This window comes from Gouania willdenowi, chromosome 12, assembly GCF_900634775.1.
Source record: "Gouania willdenowi chromosome 12, fGouWil2.1, whole genome shotgun sequence".
NCBI lineage: Eukaryota > Metazoa > Chordata > Actinopteri > Blenniiformes > Gobiesocidae > Gouania > Gouania willdenowi.
This window is the reverse complement of record NC_041055.1, coordinates 14,351,966-14,371,958: the sequence shown is the minus strand read 5'-3', so window position 1 is coordinate 14,371,958 and position 19,993 is coordinate 14,351,966. Positions and strand designations below refer to the sequence as shown.

Sequence of the window (19,993 nt, the reverse complement as noted above, 5' to 3'; positions counted from 1 at the left end):
GTGTCTCTGTTACAGGTCTCACGTCTGTGGTCTGTGGTGTGTTAAGTATGAATTTGTCTCTATAATTGGACCCGAAATGGATCGGAGCTGACGATCGAGGCAAAGTAAGGTGACTGTGAAACAAGAAAGAACAAGACAGAATCGTTGTGTGTGATGTGCTGTGTTTAGATCATCAGAGCACACCACACAGAGTGCTATATAAACTGTTTAATGCCTGATTTTTAATCTTAATGTGTGGGGTATGTAACAGATTAAAAAAAAAAAAAAAAAAAAAAAAACCTCTTCAGATTTGGAAAATCCTTGTGTGTGTACACCGCTTAAATCCAATGGTGTACCCTCACATGTCAAGACAACGCTGGGTTTGGTTCCATAATTCGCCCAATAACCTGTTTGAATTGACTTGATTTGTTTATTATTAGTTTTGTCAATTGAAGACTAAAATCTCTCAGGGTAGATGATGGTCTGAATACACAACAAAGTAACTCCAACACAAAAGGCTGGATTTCCTCTTATTGCGTTAACTTCTGGGATTTGATCAGTGTGTGCTGTCCTACTAAGCTCGCTAATGTCTTACAGAGATAATTCACCATGGTAACTTAGGCTGAATACCTAACCTGGTTGGGACCAGGTTTTGTTCTGGATTAGATCTGAGCGAGTATGAAAGTCCCGCCTTCTATAGGAAAGATATTGGTTTATATCTGATTGACTGACCTACATTAGTCAGCTGATGAAACCTGTGTGCATTGGGTGCTGTCAGGACGATAAATAAATTAAGGAATTTATTAATGTATTTTGTGGTGATGCAAAGAACCGCAGTCCTGTAAGATAATATAAAATACAAATATTGTCCACCTTATGATGTAGGCTGAGCTGTATGAACGTAGCATCAGAGCCACAGACAAGGTAAAAGTATTTATTCTCCATTTATAATCTCACTAATTTAAGCTTTAACACTAATTAATTCCTACATTTATTCCTTCCTGCTTTTACTGCAGCAACATTGTTGTTTTTGGTCTGAATTATGGATTTTAATTCTTAATATTTTTAAAGAATTATTCCTGAATTGTGACGTAAATTGCTCTATACAGTTTATCCGTGATTGTGATTGCTCTGACACTGTAATCTCCTCCTCTGTCACAAGAGCACACACGTAGCCAGGCTGAAATCAACTTACTTAACTTAGCATGTTGTAATCGAGATTCGTAGGACAGCTTCTCTCTGGCGGAGAATGTTTGGTTTGGAGAAGCCTGCTAATGGAGATAAATCCAGGATATAATTATCTAGCTTCGTAGTATCGGCCCACAGTGTTAACCTTCGTTCCACTGAATCAGGCACCACTTTTATTTACACATATTAAAACAGTTCATTAATGAGCTGGTCACATGATTACATTCACAGTGATTGGTTGACAACAAACCGAGAGTAAAACACTAGGGCAAAACAAATCAAAGATCACATCTGTCAATACAAAGGTTTCTAAGACAACACTTGCATCGTGTGCTGAAGATCATTGGATATTAATGCAAACAAATACAGTAAAAATTTACATTTGCTTAATTAAAACAATGTGTTTCAAAGAAATGCTCAACCGAGTCTCAATTTAACAAAACAAAACCAACTCTCTGCAATGTATTCAGCTCTTTCATCTCAGAGCACAAGGCCTTCAAAGGAGAACAAGAGATTATTTTGTTGAATAAACAACAGTATTAGTCCATAGAATGGCTCATAGAAAGGCAGAAATGAAGGTTCACCAGGACTGAGGGGATTTCCTGAATGAAGCAAGATGGAGAAGAAAAGCAATGGAGGACGTGTACAATACATGATGTACAGTATGTACCTAAAACACTAGGATTTCATGAATAATTTACAAGAAAAAAAGAATGAAATAGGAGCGTTTGAAATGAAATATGAGAATACAAAACTGTGGTGAGTGAAAGCCTGGTTGTTGGGAATGAAACTTGAGAATAATGAAACCTGATATGATTGGAAGCTGAGGGGGAAGATGTAATTTTATCATTCCTTCACACTAAAACAATCTTATTATAAAGTGGCATTAACATTTTAAAGGTAGTGCTCATCTCTCTATCAAAGCAAGGGATATATGTGTGTCTCATATGTCTTACATCTGCTAAAACAAATATGCTAAAACCTGGTTATTCCTGTGACTTTCTACTAACAGCCACACATGCCTGCCCCTCCTCACTGCTTCACATTGGCATAAATCAATTAGTGATGGAACATCTTAAAAATTATAATGGAAGGACATCAAGTTCTTCATTACAGAGTTTGGATGGAGGAGGTAAGAAGCAACGCTTCGTATATAGCATTAAATGTAAAATTTCAATTAACCCAACATTTTAATATTTAAATTTCTTTTAATACATCAACATGGAGCAACATTTGGCCCCATAGCATGTCCCCTCCCCTCTATAAGTTGGCTCTCAGCCTTCCTGTCTATTAGTGTTAGAGGTGATCTGTAGATGAGATGTAAACACCTGTGTTCTTTAGTACTTTAGTGCTAGTTTGATTTAGCACAAAAGAGTGATTTCAGCCTTTATTTGTTGAAATCAAATCCAAGTGCAAACTACTTCGAGTGCACATGACAACATCAAGCCGGTGCTCCTTTTGTTTCCATGGCCACACTATTACAAATCACATTTTGTATCTTACAAAAAAGAGCTAATTATGTAGACTGTTTTGTAACTGCTGTGAAAGTGAAATGTTAAAGGCAAAAACTAAATTATTTATGCAGATTCTTGGGTTATAAAATAAATCATTGGGAAGGAAAAAGTGTCAGGTCAGGTGACCCTTACCACATCCCACAGTTGACCATTCCACCCCACCCCACAACCACCCCCCACCACCACCGTGAAAAGAGGCCGAGCGTTTCAAGACCTGTGGGTCCACCTGGGTCAGTGTGCACTTATGTCTTCATCATTAATTCATGACCCTCCATTTCAACCATCAGGCAGGGGAACAACACAGTGGGACATACATTAACCACAGTAAACCCTGCTGCAAAGAACCTTCAGTTCAGAGATTTATTGCTACACTGCTTCGCCTTTACAATGTGGACCGTCAATTAAAAAAAAAACTCAAAGTTAATCAAAGCAAATGCATTTTACTTTGAATAATACAAGAGTTCATATGATGTCAATCGATGTATTGATATTATTTTCACAGGCTGACAATGGCTGGAATTGATCAGCTCCATGTGCAAAATTGGTCATGTATTAAATGTATCAATCATGTATGCTAATAATATAAGCAGCACAAAGCATCCTTTCAATGTTTACTTATTAAACAATAAACAATTTAAATAAAATGAACAAACGTAAATATGTAGGTCATTGCTTGAGTCTTGCTTTGGTATCATTGGTAAATGTATTGTTTGAACAACACACACACACATACATACATACATATATATATATATGTTTAAGGAATACATTATTTTCATTATTCCAACTTGCAAATGTATTTATTGCTATAGAGAAGTAGTTTTCTTTAAGAGCTGAAATAAATTTGGCAACAATTACACTTATTCATTTCTGACATTTATACACTGCAATGCTGTGCAATTTTTGTTTGGTCTAAAAAGTTTTTTTTTTGAGCTACAGTTACACATACAGTTTGAAAAGTGCAATATTGGAATCTTATCTCTCAAAGCTAGCTTGTTTGTTTACATCACTAAATAACACAACATAGCTAAATAGTGTGCATTGTTTTATGGATGTGGAGGTAAAGCTGAGAGGGGAAACAAAAACACGATCGATTACGCAATCTGCCAGTTGATCACAATCGGCGTAATAAACACCCTCGCTCTAGCATATTCAAAGCACAGAATAGAATAGAAACATTAAACATACAATCTAGCATAGAATTTTTAGATTTATTTTCTATAAAGAAATTAATGCACACTATTTCAAAAGTGATGCTTTTAAACTTGATTTGTTCCTTCATCCATATACTTTAACCTAAAAAAATATTTTAGTTCTTAAAACAAATTTTTGGAATGACTTTTTTTTCTTTCTTTTAATTAATCATGATCAAATGATGATAATGTTGCCATAATTCTAAAATATATAAACAATGGTTTAAATATCACATCTAAAACCTGAAAAAAACAACAGATTTAATAATATTTACAAAGATAGATTATTAAAATTGCTGTCCGATGCAGGGAAATTACACAAACATCCCTGTATCTGTAAACTATAATAAAACCAAGACCCAAAACATGTTCAATGACATGAGGTGGAAAAAAACATAGTTAACAAGTGCACAAACCTGCAACATTCTAACATAGAAAGTTTGTAAACCCAGACAACACAACTGGAGCACTATATTTCCACATCTTTGAAGCAGTCTGGAAGAGAACTCTAATCGGTACGGTGCAGATGTAGCCCTGAGTGCATCAGATGCTTCATGTTTCACATATGCTGGATATCTTCAGGCTCCATTAACTGTGCATCTTTTCCTTCCAACACATGTCCATTTTTCTCTCTAAAATGAGCATCTACTCACGCTTTAGATGCCCCTTACTTTAAAAACATGTTTGTAGGAATTTTTCAAATGGAGTTCAGGGGGTTCTAAAGTTATTTACAGGAAAGCTTGTGACTAACAGGATATAGAGGAAAAGGAGGGTTGTGATGATTGATAATTAATCCCAGATTTTACTTTAGTGTCTGTCTGAGTGCACCAAGGTTCTTCCTCCTCCCTTTTCTATTCTGCTGCCTGAACTACCAGCAGGCTGCGTTTTTCTCCACTCAGGCTCAGGGAGTAGCACAGGCAAGGAGGGAGGGAAAGGGGAGAGATAGAGAAACAGAAAGGAAGGGAGGGAGGTCGAACAGAAGATATCAGCACTGGAGCTGTCCGCGGCAGTCTTACAGAAGACTTTATCCCTTTGCGTGGAAAAAGACCAGGAGAGGAGTAGCTTCCGATAGTAAATTCACTCTGTAGAGGCTGCAAGGGGGTTGAAAGGGTAATAAAACAGCCGTACCATCTCTCTGCCTCCCTGAGGCGGGCATACTTCATCTGAGCCAAGTCTTTGCCATGCTGCACTACTGGGCTTGAGACAGAAGGATAAAGTCCCTCCTTTCGTCAATAAGTCGCGGTGACCACCACCGATCTGATCCTTTTAAAGGTAAGTCCGCACGAGGCACATGTAATTTTTTCCTCCTATCTCTTTGAAATGTTATATAACAAAGATTAGTGACTAGAGTAAAATGCTGCTTTTACTCTCAGACAGAACTCAATTGGATTGATGTGCTTAGGAAGCAGAGATGCTTGAATTGGAAACATATTTAGGTCAGCATTCATATGAGGTTTAGGTGATCAATACATGTTGGTAACAAAACTAGCAGTTATTGTATTGGCTTTTGTCTTTGTGTTCATCCTTTGGGCACAAAATCCTGCAGGAACTCAAGGGAAAACAGGGAATTTCTTGGGCTATAGTTAGAGCATGTACGTCATTGGGAGGAAAAATGTTAAAGCACCAGTTGGTTGCCTGACTGAGCTGTATATTGCAGCCTAATATTGTGGGATTGCAAACCTGGATCTGCGTTTACTCTCCAGCTTGTTTGTCCACTTCCCTTCCAGCATGGTCCCACGGGGGAACTGCTGCTCTCCATTAAGATCTCCATCAGTCTTTGTTTACAACCTAATTGTTCCTGCCCAGCAAACAAGCCACTTTTGGTGTCAACCTTGAGTGAGTCCTGTCATCCCAGGCTTTTGCAGATTCCCCTTCCTCCAGCCTCGAGTTGATTCAATGACTGCTGGCTTTCTGCTTATTGTTGAACTCTTCTAAGAGCTGGCACATTTCCCTATGCCTGGCAGCATCTGAATGCCAACGTGATGTTTCCAGCTTGACGATGCATTGAGATTTAAATTCCTTCTTGATTCAAGCACCACTCACTTTTTCACACATTTCTTCACAACTCAGATTTGAAGCCTTTTGTAGCTTTGAAGTCTGTTATGAGAGAGAAAAGAGTCAGTGGTTTATTCTTTGATGCTTGCAATTTTTCCATGAGTGACCAGTGCAAAACAAAAACTGGCAAAAGCAAAAGTAGAATCCTAAAACGCTCTGGTTTGTCTTGGGGAACCTGTATGTACGTACATCTGCATGTTTCAGATGGCCTGTTAGTGATTGTGCTCGCCCACCATTACATGGGTCTGGATGAACTCGTTAGTGTAATTAGTTCCAGGTCTTTGCTCCCCCGGTCTGTGGGTGAGATCTTCAGCTAAAGGCGGTTTGTTTCCCATGAAAAGGCACCCTTTGTGGTACTTCCATTGAAAAACTCTTCCCGCCCCCTCCCTCGCCTTTTCTTTCTTGTTGAAACCAGAAATGAAAAGGGGGGCTAGTTTGGATTCTAATCAGCACATACCAATGGCAGTGGCATCCAACAGCTTTGGGAAGGGAATCATAGTGTGGGAGGAAAAAATACCCACGTAATAGGAAGGAATGCTGAACCCATCACCTATCAACCTCAATATGATGGGAAATGTGTCATTTAACTGAAGTTTCAAGTAAATCTAATGCATCATAACATTTACTACTGTGTAACTAGAGTTCAAAGCAACAGCAAGTGTACTCTTTAAATTTGGCCTGTTAATAACAGTAAATCATAGTCGAACAGCCATTGATGACCTTACGAACATTTAGTGGTCGCAAACAAAAAAGGTAAATGAGTGTGACTAATAAATTAATAGGTTAAATTAACTTTTTATCTATAGGTGTAACTGCAAACATGATTAGGGCAAACTACTAGGTAGTAGTTTGGAAGTGGCGAACCAATAATGACAACGGGCGACCGTGGCTCAGGTGGTAGAGGGTCGTCCTCTGATCGAGAGGTTGGGGGTTCGATCCCAGTACCTGACTATGTGTCGAAGTGTCCTTGGGCAAGACACTGAACCCTAAGTTGCTCCCAGTAGTCGACTCGCGCCTTGCATGGCAGTCCTGCCAATCCACTGGTGTGTGAATGTGAGAGTGATTGGGTGAATGAGCTGATATGTAAAGCGCTTTGAGACTGCTTCAGTGTGGTGATAAAGCGCTATATAAATCAAGTCCATTTTTTACCATTTAACATTTATTTCAATGATTATTTAACTGTTAGTATTTTTTTTTTTTAGAAATAATCATCATTTTTTAAAAAAAACAAAAGAAAATTATTTTTCGCTTATGGTCTCTTTATTTATTTATTTTTCACAATAAGTTGCACTCATAATTAGGAAGCAATGTCTGCAATAATAAATTTGATTCTTTGAGTCTTTTTCCTTATTTAGTTAAATACGGTGAAGAGATATTTGGTGTTCACCTTTGAAGGTGATTTCTCTTACACCTAATTGCTGAGCATGCATATCCATCATGTACTACCCTAGCACTGTCTGTTCTTCAAATAATAACCGCAATGTTTCTCTTTGACACCCTGAGCAGTGAATAGTACATTGAGGTGTATAGTCAGGTACAGAGAAAAAAACACACACATTTGTTTCATGTTACTAATCATGCTCACACTCTGAAATTAGTAGTTTGTTTTTCTGCCATAACTCTCATACTGTATATGTTGAAAATAGTATTGTGGTACACTTTAATGTACTCCTTCCTGGCAGTCACTGGTATCCAGACAAAGAAGCATTCAAGTTCATTGGTGAACAACTCTAGTAACAACAGCCATTCTGGAATATCTAAGAACCTTAAAGAGATTAAGGATAAATAATGATTGTTGCAGCACATAGTGGCACAGCAGTTAAAAATCACACCAAAACAAGATGCTGCAAGTCAAGTAACAAGAAGCTGAAAACATCTGATGATCTATGGAGTTGTTAGAGAGAGAAGACTAAAGCGAGGCCGCTGGGATGTTCAACGTTATACAAGTAGAATCTTACTTTGTGGTTTATACATACGGTGTAAGTCCATACATGAAATTATTTCCCTAATTTAAAGTGTACTATATGGTAAACTGAAAAGGCAGGCTTTATCAAAACATCACATGTAATAATAGCAATTCAGTCAGGCAACATTAGGCTAAAGTCCTTGTCAAGTAGCCATGGGCACTAAGGAGATACTAGTTAAGCAAGGCACGGTCAGAACCATGTTGCCTCCTTCACCCACTGCTTTAGAACCGGTCTTGATTGTTTTGTCTGATGTGGTGTAGATATAATGCAGCCTTCCAGACAGTGTACTATAAGTTCCTGTTCCTTCTTCAGAGCAAGACTCCATATCAGATATGATGAATGAAACAAATCGACAACATACGATAAGGTAGCACTTTGGAACAACTGTCTCGCTCATCTCTAGAGGAATTTTTTTACTTGGAATTACTAAAAAGCAATGACTCACTGTCTTCACCATCATCAAACCTCCTCGTCCTACAGAACGCTATTTGTTTACTCACACCGTTTCCTCTGGAATATACACCTCTACGTCACATCCGGCCAACAATGGATGCTCCCTATTTGGTTCTATCCTCGCAGGTAATTCAAATAATCAAAATAGTTGTAATTGATGTAAACATGATTACTACAGATATCCTTTAAACCCTTCTCGATGAGTTTGGGGTTTAGGTCTTCTCTTAAAGGGCCCATGTTAAGCTAAATTGACTTTTCTGTGCTTTAAACATCATAAAATTGCTATATGAGCTGCATACATATGCCCAAAGTATTTTTTTCATTGATTCCCTCAATCGTTAGTTAGAGGGTGATTTTCTCCTTTCTTACTGCAGGGTGAGCACAAACATCTCGCTCCAATTTGATGACATGTTCCCACTTTGATGACGAATTTGACGTGGCACTGAGCTGGAGAAGCCGCGCCTGCAGGAAGCTCTCTGCCGTGATTGACATATAAACAGACACGCCCACGAAGGTGAGCATGTCTGTTTATGAATGTATGAATGTATTTTCTACAGTCTATGTATGTACTGGTGAACGCCCCGCCCCCACGCTCTGTTTCATGTTTATAAAGCAGCATGAGCTCGGCTACGGAGTTAGTGGGCGGAGGGTTGCCGTCCTCTGGCCCAACGTCACTGTGCGGGGAGGAGAAAGTCAGTGTCCTGTCTATAGACACGCCCACTCATAAATATGCATAAGTGAGCTGCAAATCAGCTTGTGTGTGTAGAGTTGCTCAGAAAGCGACTTTTCAGAGGCTAAAACTCTGGAAAATAGGTGAATTTGGGAAAATAAACCTTAAATATTGTTTTTGTGTTCTTAGAACAAATGGAGATGAGTGAAAAATAGCATGACATGGGACCTTTAAAGATGAACTGTTTTCTGCTAACCTGCCACTGGGGGGAGGGGGGATTAAAAAAACGCCTTAATTATGGGCGTTACTGCTGTAGCAGATAAGACACGCCCAGTCACAGCTCCAATATGCAGGCACAAACAATTGTCACAGGCACACACAACCCCACAGACACTACAGCACTCACAGGCAACCAACCCCAGCCATGAGCCATAGAACAATATCTCACACACACACACACTCCCACGCACCCACACAGTGACAAAAAGTACATGCACGTTTGCTCACATGCAGAAACAGACAGGAATACACACATGACGTGTCTGTAAATACACACATAGCTTTATGAACCCTCTGATTGGAGCAGAATCTGCTCTTTATAGAAGCACAGAGTTACAATAGAGCGCATCTTCACATGGAACTAGCTGATCAGGGCTGTGATTGGAGGAAACCCTCTTCCCAGCTTTAATGGGAAGGGCGGGGCCAAAAGTGACAGTTTAGTGAAGCACGTTGGTTGAAATGACGAGTCATAATCTGTCTCAGTCAATGACAAAATTCAATTGAAATAGCTGGCGTTCAACCCATAGAGGGCAGTCACTCTGACATTTTACAACTAAATATGCAAAATTAAAATACATTCACTAAAATGTGAAAAGTTGAACTAGGATCAATCAGCAACATTACTTAAGACCTTTTTACATATGTATTCAGCAGAAAAAAGTGGGTTTGGAGTTTGGTTACTCTTTAAGGGCCCACAGTGGGTGGATTCTTAGTAATGGGAATTACTCGTTCTACAGCTATTACTGCCACAAGCTTGTGACAGTGACACTTCTGTCTTAAATCCACTTCATTAACTTTTAGGGCAATTCTGCTATTTTAGGAGCAACGAGGACAAGGTATGATGTTTTTATAGTTTCTTAATAAGTTATGACTTTTTTGTTTTGAACAGAGGTTTAACCCATTTCAAATATAATTGTTAATTTTCATGTACATTTATCCTAATGACTAGATGCAGCAATATTGTTTTCTATGTCTTAGGATCTACACAGCATTAGAGAAGAACATACGGTACACTCCACCTACAAAGTATTGATGATGCTAGCATATTGTCCATACATCTATCCATCCATAACAACTAATTATGTTGAGAGAGGCAAGGGCACAAATACTAACCAGATTCACCCTTTGCTGTTTCCTGCAACTATTACTGCTATTCAGCATTGCTGGATTTTATTTTTAAGCTACCTGGATTGCTCTGTAGCTACAGTTTAAAAGGAAGCATCACTTTGAGGGAGCAGGACCTCTTCTTAAAGTCATGATCACTTCTGTGAGATGGGCAAAGCGCGGGAAGCTGCTTACAGCTGCTGCCAGGAAGAGATCGAAGGGTGAAGAGGGTGTGCTCTGCAATGCCGTGTTTAGTTTTAACTGATGAATGAAGTGTGGACTGACATTCAGAAAAAAAGTTAAAGGGGGAGAATAAAATTGCTCAGATCTAAAGAGCACTTTGGCGTCACCATCCCCTGATATTATTAATATTTAATTAAACTGAGATGCTGAGAGCTTCGCTGTCTGAGAGCTTGTCATTGTCGATTACTTTCTTGAATCAGGAGTCCGAATACAAACTAAGCGACAGTCTTTCTTGGATGTACCAAAAGGTAATAAAATGTAAATGAGGAAATTAATGTTTTATATTTCTGTCTATTAAAACCAGTGTACTGGAATACATACAAATAACGGAAACAGCATTATTAGACATGAAGGTAAAATGAAGTGCTGATATTTTTCCGAGAAATATAACCTCAATGTTATGTCGCAGTGAAGCCTGATGGAAAACATTTGCCCAGTCATACGTGTTGGCTTCTGCCCTAAGGAGAAACCCTGTTTTTTCTCCCTTCAACTGCATCTTTTTTTATACTGAGGCACTTAAATCATTTAAAGGGGTCTTGAAAAGAGAGCAGAGCAGGAGAGGCAGCTCCTCCTGCAGGATTCCAATGACTGTTGAACCAGTGGGAGCCTCGTTCTCCTCTGTGCATTATAGCCATCAAACAATATTATGAAGGGTAACTCAGGGACACAGCTGTGTCGAGGTGGTATCACTTATAAAAATAAAACAAGACATGAAGGTACAAGAAATGGGATCATATCACTTAAAATTAATGGATTGTGGTTTATCTTTACAAAATGATTTTAAACTATTGGCCCACATGTAAATTACTAAAGTGAAAGGCAACGATATTTGAAGATTTTTAGTGGTGATGGTCTACATGACAGACACAATGTAGCAACATAATACATTTAAACAAGACAATTTTTCAAGTAAAACAAGGTCTTTTTCTGGTTGTTTTAATTTCCAAGTTTTAAAGAAACAAGCATCTCAAAATCTTCCAGCATTGAGGGGAGGGTTTGTACAGAAAGGATCCTTATCTTGTGGCGTTGCAACACAAACATCTGCCAACTGAGTATCGGATTCACACTTTATGTATGTGTTAATTTCCACCGGGTCCGGTGCGCTGCGTGTCTGCTCCTTCCCAGCTGCGACAGTCCGGAGCCCTCCGGCAGAGATACGCAGGACTTTTATATCTGTGGATGCCGGAGCACGTTAAGCACATACTAAACATTAAAACATCCGGTTACTTTTCAAAATAAAACACTTCAGCTCATATTTCATCATATTATCTCTTCTTTGTTGGCTGTAGGTAAAAAATGTGGCTAGGACAACAACAACAAAAGGTAAACTTTATATTTTAATGTGTTAAAACATGTAACAAACAAAAAAAGCTGTGAAACTAAATAATGTAATATATACATATATGTCTGAAAAGTGTTAATGTGTTTCCCTGTCCCTATTGCTGCACTTTATTATTGTATATGTCATTGTAATTCACTATTTAAAAAAATTAAAAAAAAGTTAACTGCGTCCTTGCGTGATTATGTAAATATCGCGAGAACTCCTTGGTCTTGTGACGTGAGGATTGCCGGACGGCGAACAGCGGAGCAAAACCGGATCGGAGACGTGGCACAGTGGAGACGTATCCAGTGGAAATCCTGGGTTAGGATAGAAGGGCCATTTTACCCAGTAAAACAAAAAGTGTTTCTGAACAAGATTTGAGACTCCACCTTTAAATGTTTGCAATTTAAAATGTTAGCTACTTCATTTTAGAAGAAACTCATGTCAAAATGTGCTGGTTTTGGTTCATGTGAGGAAACCTAACAAGAAACTAAAAGAGCCTTTTGTCTTCTAAGCCACACTGTTAGATTCAGAGAAATGGGGATGTGTAACGATCAGAGCCAAGCTTCTGTAACTGGCCTGGCTGAGTGAGGTAATGTTGGCTTAGGTCTTTGTGTATTCAGCAGGAAAGAAAAGTCAGGGTGCCTATACTTACCATGTCCATGCAGCTATGCATTTGAAATGACAGAAGGTGGCCCGTCTGGTCTAATTAAGCTTGGTTTTTTCCATCACATGGATGGCCAGGTGCCTGTGGGTTGAGGAAGGCAATCAGCGTAGCATTGTGGGTAATGACTTATATATACCAAATAGCAGCAACACATTTTATGGGTTGTGCCAGAAATGAGTTCAACCATTCAAATAATGTCTAAGATGTGTCTGTCAGATGTTTCTTTTCTTAAAAAGACAGCGAGGGAAGAAATTCCATTCAGTTACTTTGGGCTAGACATATTTGGAGATGCAGTCTGTAATATCACTGTCTGACGGACAAAGATTTATGTGTTTTCTTGAGAAAACCATGTGTTGCAGAAAGTAAATATAAAACTGTCCAGGATTAAAAACAAACCTGTGTCTCTCGAGAGTATGATGTCTGCACTATCTGAACACCAGGCTGTCAGTCAGGCAGATGAAGGGTTAATCCGTTTGACAGAGTTTCAGACTTGTTGGGTGACCGAGTGGCAGGTTAGTCAGCGTTAACTAATGAACTGAGCCAACAAAGCCAGACTCTGACCCATTTGTGTCATAATCTACTTCTACGTGAAGTGAGGTAGAAAAAAAACACACACAAGGCATTTATTTAAAATTCATGAGCGAGCCTGAAAATGACAAGGTCTTCTGTGCACTCTGATAGTTCCTCATCAGACGAGGCTCTATTAAGGGAATATAAATGGCTTTCCAGCATCTTTTTAGCTGCTTTCTTCCAGCGTGCATTAAATCCTCCTGAAACAGAAAAATCTTTAAAGATGCCATACAGTTTGATTCCGAGGCTAATGATGACAATTTTAAAAAAACTAAAAAAACATTCACCACCTTTTCTGCAACACTGCTTAGACTACCCTACTTTGACATTGATGAATATGACACTTATGTTGCATTTTGACTTTTAGTTTATGGTTATTGTTCCTTGTTTCTCCCATTCGTTTATGAACTCTAATTTCCTTCGTTAGACGTTAAAGAGTTGTTTTTTTAGCCTAGTACGCAAGCTGCCACACAGCTGTAGGTTTATATGCATTACAAGCATCAAAAGCTTCATCCTTTAGCTTAGAAAACTCTTCAAAATAGTATTTATTTTCTCGATTCAATCATGTCAAATTACTAATCACGTTGTTGCTGGTATCGAATTTATGTAAATGCTGAAAATGTTTAACGTCTGTGTCATTGTTGCGCTGAGCCAAGGTGGGAATGTCACTGCATTAGTGAATTGACCCACAGAGCCACTTAACTATCTTTTTCTATTTACAGCCTGAGCACAGGTATGGAGTGAGAGACGCGAAGCAGTCAAGCTATTATGGCACATGCTTATAATACTGATATACTTTCAGTTTAGTGAGACTTTTATCTTTTGAGTGCTGAAGACCAATCTGCTGTATTAATTTAGAAGCTGGAGATCAGGTGAACCAACAAATAGATAAAATATTAACAATAACTAGGGATGCTATAATAAGGGTTTTTATTTCTCTCCAAAAGAACATGTTGAACGTCTGTAGCCAATAATAAAAAAAAACAAATTCAAGTGTTTTTGCAAAAAGTTTTTCCATAAAAAATGATGAAGCTAAAAATGAACAAATACATGTGCTTTTGTTCATATTATAGTATAGGTTTCTAATTTCTAATGCTTTCAAAATTGAAAACTAAACAAACTTTTTTTGTTGATGGACAGTTTAGATCTGTTCCTGTCCAAGTGAAATGACAATCTATAATCACAAACCAAACCATCCATTGAAGTACATTTAATATGCAACTGTTTAACTGTATAGATCAGAACTAGCAATAAATATCTTTTAGCACCTTTTTTTTTGGACAATCTGTGCAGTGGCTGATTCATATTCCATCCATAGTAGTTTTTTGCATCTTATGCTGCTTTGCAAAATATAATAAAACATGAAGAAATTGTGCCAGTGGAAAGGCCCTTTGGCTCTTTAGTACATCGTGCTACTAACAAAGAGACAATGCAATGCTGAATAATTAACTGATACCATAATGATTAAAGTAGCTTTGATAACTAATGTTAATGGCAAAAAATCACCCAAAAAGCCAACATTTCGAACAGTTCAGTGTAGTTCTAATAAGAATCAAACATGTATTAGGCTTTTTATTTTAAAAAAATGTTCTGATGTAAAAGCAGTCAGTCAGCTTGCAAAATCTTTAACTCGACACATTTGACAAAAAAATAAATAAACAGGTAAAAATTGGTTATAAATGCAGTTGGCAGCAGGAACCAAGGTGTTGTTTTTGTAGCGATGCTTAGGTAGCTAAGAAACATGTTGTTTGTTAGTGACACCCCCACATGATTGCAAAGTGCATTCATTCAGTGGGCGTGCGCTAACCGCAGACAGAAACTGTCACCTTGGACAGGTCGGGCTTTGCTTTTCCTGCCAGATAAAGCTAGAAATCCACCAGCTCACAAACAGTTTTTAGAATACCACCACCACCAACTCAAAATGCAATTTTCTTTTCGCTGACACGTACTGGGAGCAGACGGTGCAACTGCAAACTATCAATAACACCTGCACCAGGTCCAGTTGGCTGTCTGTGCCTTCAGTCTGCTTGTCAGCTCTCTGTTAGACGAACAATCAGTAAAAAATGCTCAAGTCATTAGCATAGTATTACATGTGTGTAACCTGTGTCCTGTGTTCCCCAGTAATGGGTGAGCTATATTGTTGACCTTGGCGTATAATATCTAAATCTATGGCTCTAAAAAAATATATTCTACACCGAGAGCCTACAGTTTGATAAATCACAGGTTAATTCAATTCCAAACTCAGGTTCAGCTAAAGGGAGATTGGTAGTAACAATGCTGGGTAAAAAAAAAAAAAAAAAAAAAAAAAAAAAAAAAAAAATAATATATATATATATATATATATAAAATCTCCAACCTACATGAACTTAGTTTGAAAAATAATGTAACAGAAATGTATTCACAATCATGTTGCATCCTGTATGTTGTATTTCAACTTATATGAAACAAGATATATTTATAGATCTTTGAACCACCCTTAAGTCAAATAAATTGGCTCACAACCAAATTTGAATCAATGTATAATGACCATAAATGTATCCCTTCTGGGACCCGAACCAAATATCAGTTCTTTTCAGACTCTCATGTTAAATGTTAAAATAACACAATAAAATAAAATCAAGTTGTTAACTTCAAGCTGCTTTGCTTGGAATGTTACTCTGCTAATTATTCAATCCTGAGTTTATTTATGATATCATTTGTGTCAGTTTTGGTTACCTTGGGCCCAAGGATAAAAGACAAATACATGAGATCTCAGTGGAAAGGAAAAAAGTATCAAATAAAATATGAAACTCCTTAGTTAGCTCCTTTGATTCGATTCCTTACTGCTCCTAGGAGTACCACCACGTCCCCACGTTCTGAAGGATTCCTCTGTGCAGCAGAGATGATCTGGTGGTGGTGGGAACAGCTGTCTCTCAACAAAAAACCCTGCACACGACTCGAGTGTGCAGAAAAGTATTTTTCAGTTTCAACTTTTCCAGTCCATAGTCCATTTGTTAATTAAAAAACAGCATTAAGTTTGATCCAAAAAAACTAAATAAAAAACAACTAAATAATATCTTTTTGTCATATTAAATTTAAATTAAACACAAGATCTACATATTTACTTTGACTTTCAATGAACACGGTATCTTGCTTTTAGCTTTAGCTTCTACGCCGCAGTTCAGCCAACAGCGATGAGCGTTAAAAACTCAGGATGAACCATATCTTTAGTTCACACATGTTATATCCTGACTGTTAACTACCTTCATTATAAAACAACGCAAAACAGCATAACACACAACCTTATCGTTTCATATACAAAATAAAAAATAAAACTCAACCAGGCACTTCGAAAAGGTTCTGATGCCGGGAGACGTTGTAATGAAGCGTGTGGGTTACTACATCCAACAACTGAACATTTTGATTTCTCCTCTCGTAACTTCGGCATCCTTGAGCTTGGACTACAAAATAAAAGCGAGAAATAAAAATGGCGGATTGCTCAAAGTGTTGGACCTGGAGTTAATGTACTAATTTGGCAGTTCCGCCGTTCGTTTTATTAGCATTAGCAGTTTCACCGTCTTCATATGTTAGCGCTGTGTGCTCGTTTTAGGTTCATCATCTTCATTTTCGTCTCGCTCCGCTGGGTCTGACTCTGGCTGTAACATGTAAGGCTGGATGGACAAGTATTCTGTTGTTGACATTTTGTAAATAACCTCTGAATAAAAAGTTTCTGCGCCGCTACATAACCGTATCTCTTCTATCAAACTACAAAAATAACAGGGTGGAGTTGAACCGAGTGTCACCTCTGCAACCTAGAGAGGGGGCGGGGTATGGAGTGTCTCATTTGCATTTAAAGAGACCGCACCAAAACAAGTTGCTCTCAGAAGCACATCAGAAAAGGGGTTGAAAAGTGGCCTGTGAAGCTATAATAATGAGGAATTCAGACCCAAGCATTGCACTTCTCCTTTATATAGACCACAACTGTATGATTTATATCTAAAAAGGAAGAACTTAAAGGCATGATATGTTTCCTTTAAAGCGTATTACCAAAAGTCGATGTGAACAAAAGCCTGTTCATGCCACTTTGTTTTTTTCAAAGGTTAAAGGTTTTTTTTGGTTACCTGCTAAGATTTTCTGCTTTTGTGTTATCTTGTTTCATTATCTAATCTTTGTTATTATACATGTGGAAGATTGCATTCTCTTTCTCTCAAGAGGTTGTTGGTTGAAATTCCAGGTGTGGAAGTGAAAAGACACTGAATTAAAACAATGGAGGACTAAAGTTAATCCTAGTAGACCTGTTGCCTGTGTGTGTGTGTGTGTGTGTGTGTGCGTGTGTGTGTGTGTGTGTGTGTGTGTGTGTGTGTGAGAGAGAGAGAGAGAGAAAGAGCCTTTTAGACTGCTCATGTGTCGATAAAGAGCCATTTAAGTGAGGTCCATCACAGATAAATGCATTAATTTGACTACCAGTGCATTTGGACAAAACAAAAACAAAACAATAGCATTAAATCTTACTGGATGTTGTTTTATAAACTGATCTTACTATTATTGCTAATATCGCATTGTATTAAAATCTCTATAGAATATAATTAAACTCCTGGCTGCACAACTGTAGATGTTGTTATGGGCATACATTCCTGTATAATAGCAGAGGTAGCGTAGTGGAAGTAGCAATGACAGTTTGTTAGCCACCAATTATGGTGAACTCTCCCTTCCAATAGGCTATGGGCTAAGGACAGGAGCTTGATTGATGTTGCGCAGAAAAAGAAATGCTGCTATAAGGTGTCCCTTTTTCTAAGTACAAAGCCAAATATTGTTTTAATGACACCAGTTATGTGTGAACCCAATGAACCCCTTTTTTTGGATAGCACCCTACTCACCCATGCCCACCATGTGTCCAACACGACTGCAGTTATGAAGTGTACAATACAGCTCCACCAAATGCAAAACTGATGATTGCCACCAAATGCGATTAACCAAGAGTTTTGCTCCATGTCTCACTATATTCCAATGTTTTCCACAAAAGCTACGTGCAACCTACCACTCTCATCTACAACTAGTCAATTAAAGCAGAACTAAGTAACTTTCACTTAGCGCCCCCCCTCAGGTCCCTTTTGGTTATGTCACTGTGGTAAAAACTGTGCAACCCCGAGGCAGCAGCTCCTCCCTACAGTTTCAGTGAGACGGGCAGCGGGAGGCTTCCTAAACATACCGGGGCAAAATTAAAGCGGTTAATCTTGGATAAGCCTATATTCTGAGTGAACTCATCCTTTAGTAACTCAGTAAGTTGACCATTTATACCGTATAAACTGTGCTGTTCATGACAAGTGTAGTGATCGGCCAATGGTCTCCCCTGACACCCTGCTGCACACACACACACACACACTGGTAATGACGTCACTGGAGCGATGAAGTGACCAAAAAGCACCACTGTGTTAAAAAAACAAAAAAAACAAACAAATGTCACGGCAAATTTGCAGTTGACCTCATTTGGAAACATGATTTGTGCTCCGGATGAATGATTTAGTCCAGTCAAAGCATGATGATTTTATAAAAAAGGATTTATTATAAACTAAATGAAAAAGTACAAAAAAGCTTCCATCCTGTAGGAAGGGCAAGTGGCCAGTAACTAACTGGAAAGTTCCACAGCTTAAACTTTATACAGATAGAGAAAAGTCCCACCATGATGAGAGAAAAGGAGGGAGTCAGTGGAGATGTTGGAGCAGTGATATCAGTCTTGATTACATGTGTGTGTCAGTTGGTGTGTGTGTGTGTGTGTGTGTGTCTGCATGTGAGTCCACATGTGAGTTTGAGTTTGGCCTTCGTCAGAGCTCTGTTTATCAGAGCTTTGGTATGAGACCTTCAGCAGAGACTGTTTGTTGCTGGCACTGTGAATACAGCACAATCTGTCTGTACTGCGGGTAATCTAATCTAACATGACTCAGCAAAGGAGCAACGTCTCTGTTCAAAAGTACAACAATATAATGCAGTCATTGTGCATAAACACATGACAAATTGTACACATGAACACACATTTGATGATACGATGATTAATATAATACATAACACAACAATAACATAACACAAACAAAAAAAAGCACCACTGTGTTGAAGCAACTCATCACAGTACGTCTTGCCACCGAGTCGGAGGCAAGAAAGTAGCAAGTGCTGTTTTCTGGCCAGAGACAGCAGGAGGAGATGAAAGACCCCCCAATCACCCCATAAATCCTTGTATCACCCTCACAGGGACTATGAAAAGGATTTATTAAGGTGAAAAAGTTACTTAGTTCTGCTTTAAGTGAAGTATACCCCTTACAAATGATCACCCATTTTTTATGATTCTTTCTGTAAAATTTTAAAGGGTACCTGTGGTAGCTCTAATGACAAAAAATAGAGCTTTGGTCAGGTTATTTTCTTCCTTGTAGAGCAGCCAGGAGTGAACAAAAACCTGCTCGTTCATGAGACACAGTGGCTGCCTTTAAGCTCACCTCATACACTGCTAGTGATGTGATGATGTGGCATTTAGTGCTGCCGATGGCTCTGTGTCACACAATTCTGGGCGGCAGTAGCTCAGTCCGTAGAGACATGGGTTGGAAACCAGAGGGTGGCCGGTTCAAGTCCCAATGCAGACCAAAATACAGAAGTTTTTCTGGTAGCTGAAGATGTGCCAGGGCACTTCTCGAGCACTGTCAAGGTGCCCTTGAGCAAGACATCAAACCCCAACACTGCTCTGGTGTGCTCCCTTCATTGTGGAAGCAGCCCCACTCTGACATCTCTCCATTGATGCATGTTCACAGGTCCTGTTTGTGTGTGA

At 38.6% G+C, this 19,993-nt stretch overlaps 1 protein-coding gene across 2 annotated transcripts in view; it reads left to right on the top strand.

Moving 5' to 3' along the window:
* The first annotated feature begins 4,784 nt into the window (after positions 1-4,784).
* The window catches only part of phf24 (PHD finger protein 24), a 46,568-nt gene continuing 31,359 nt past the window's right edge, over positions 4,785-19,993 (top strand). For both annotated transcript variants that reach the window (XM_028463452.1, XM_028463451.1), the window contains exon 1: positions 4,785-5,146. The gene's annotated coding sequence lies outside the window, so the exon portion shown is untranslated. The remainder of the gene's footprint in view (positions 5,147-19,993) is intronic.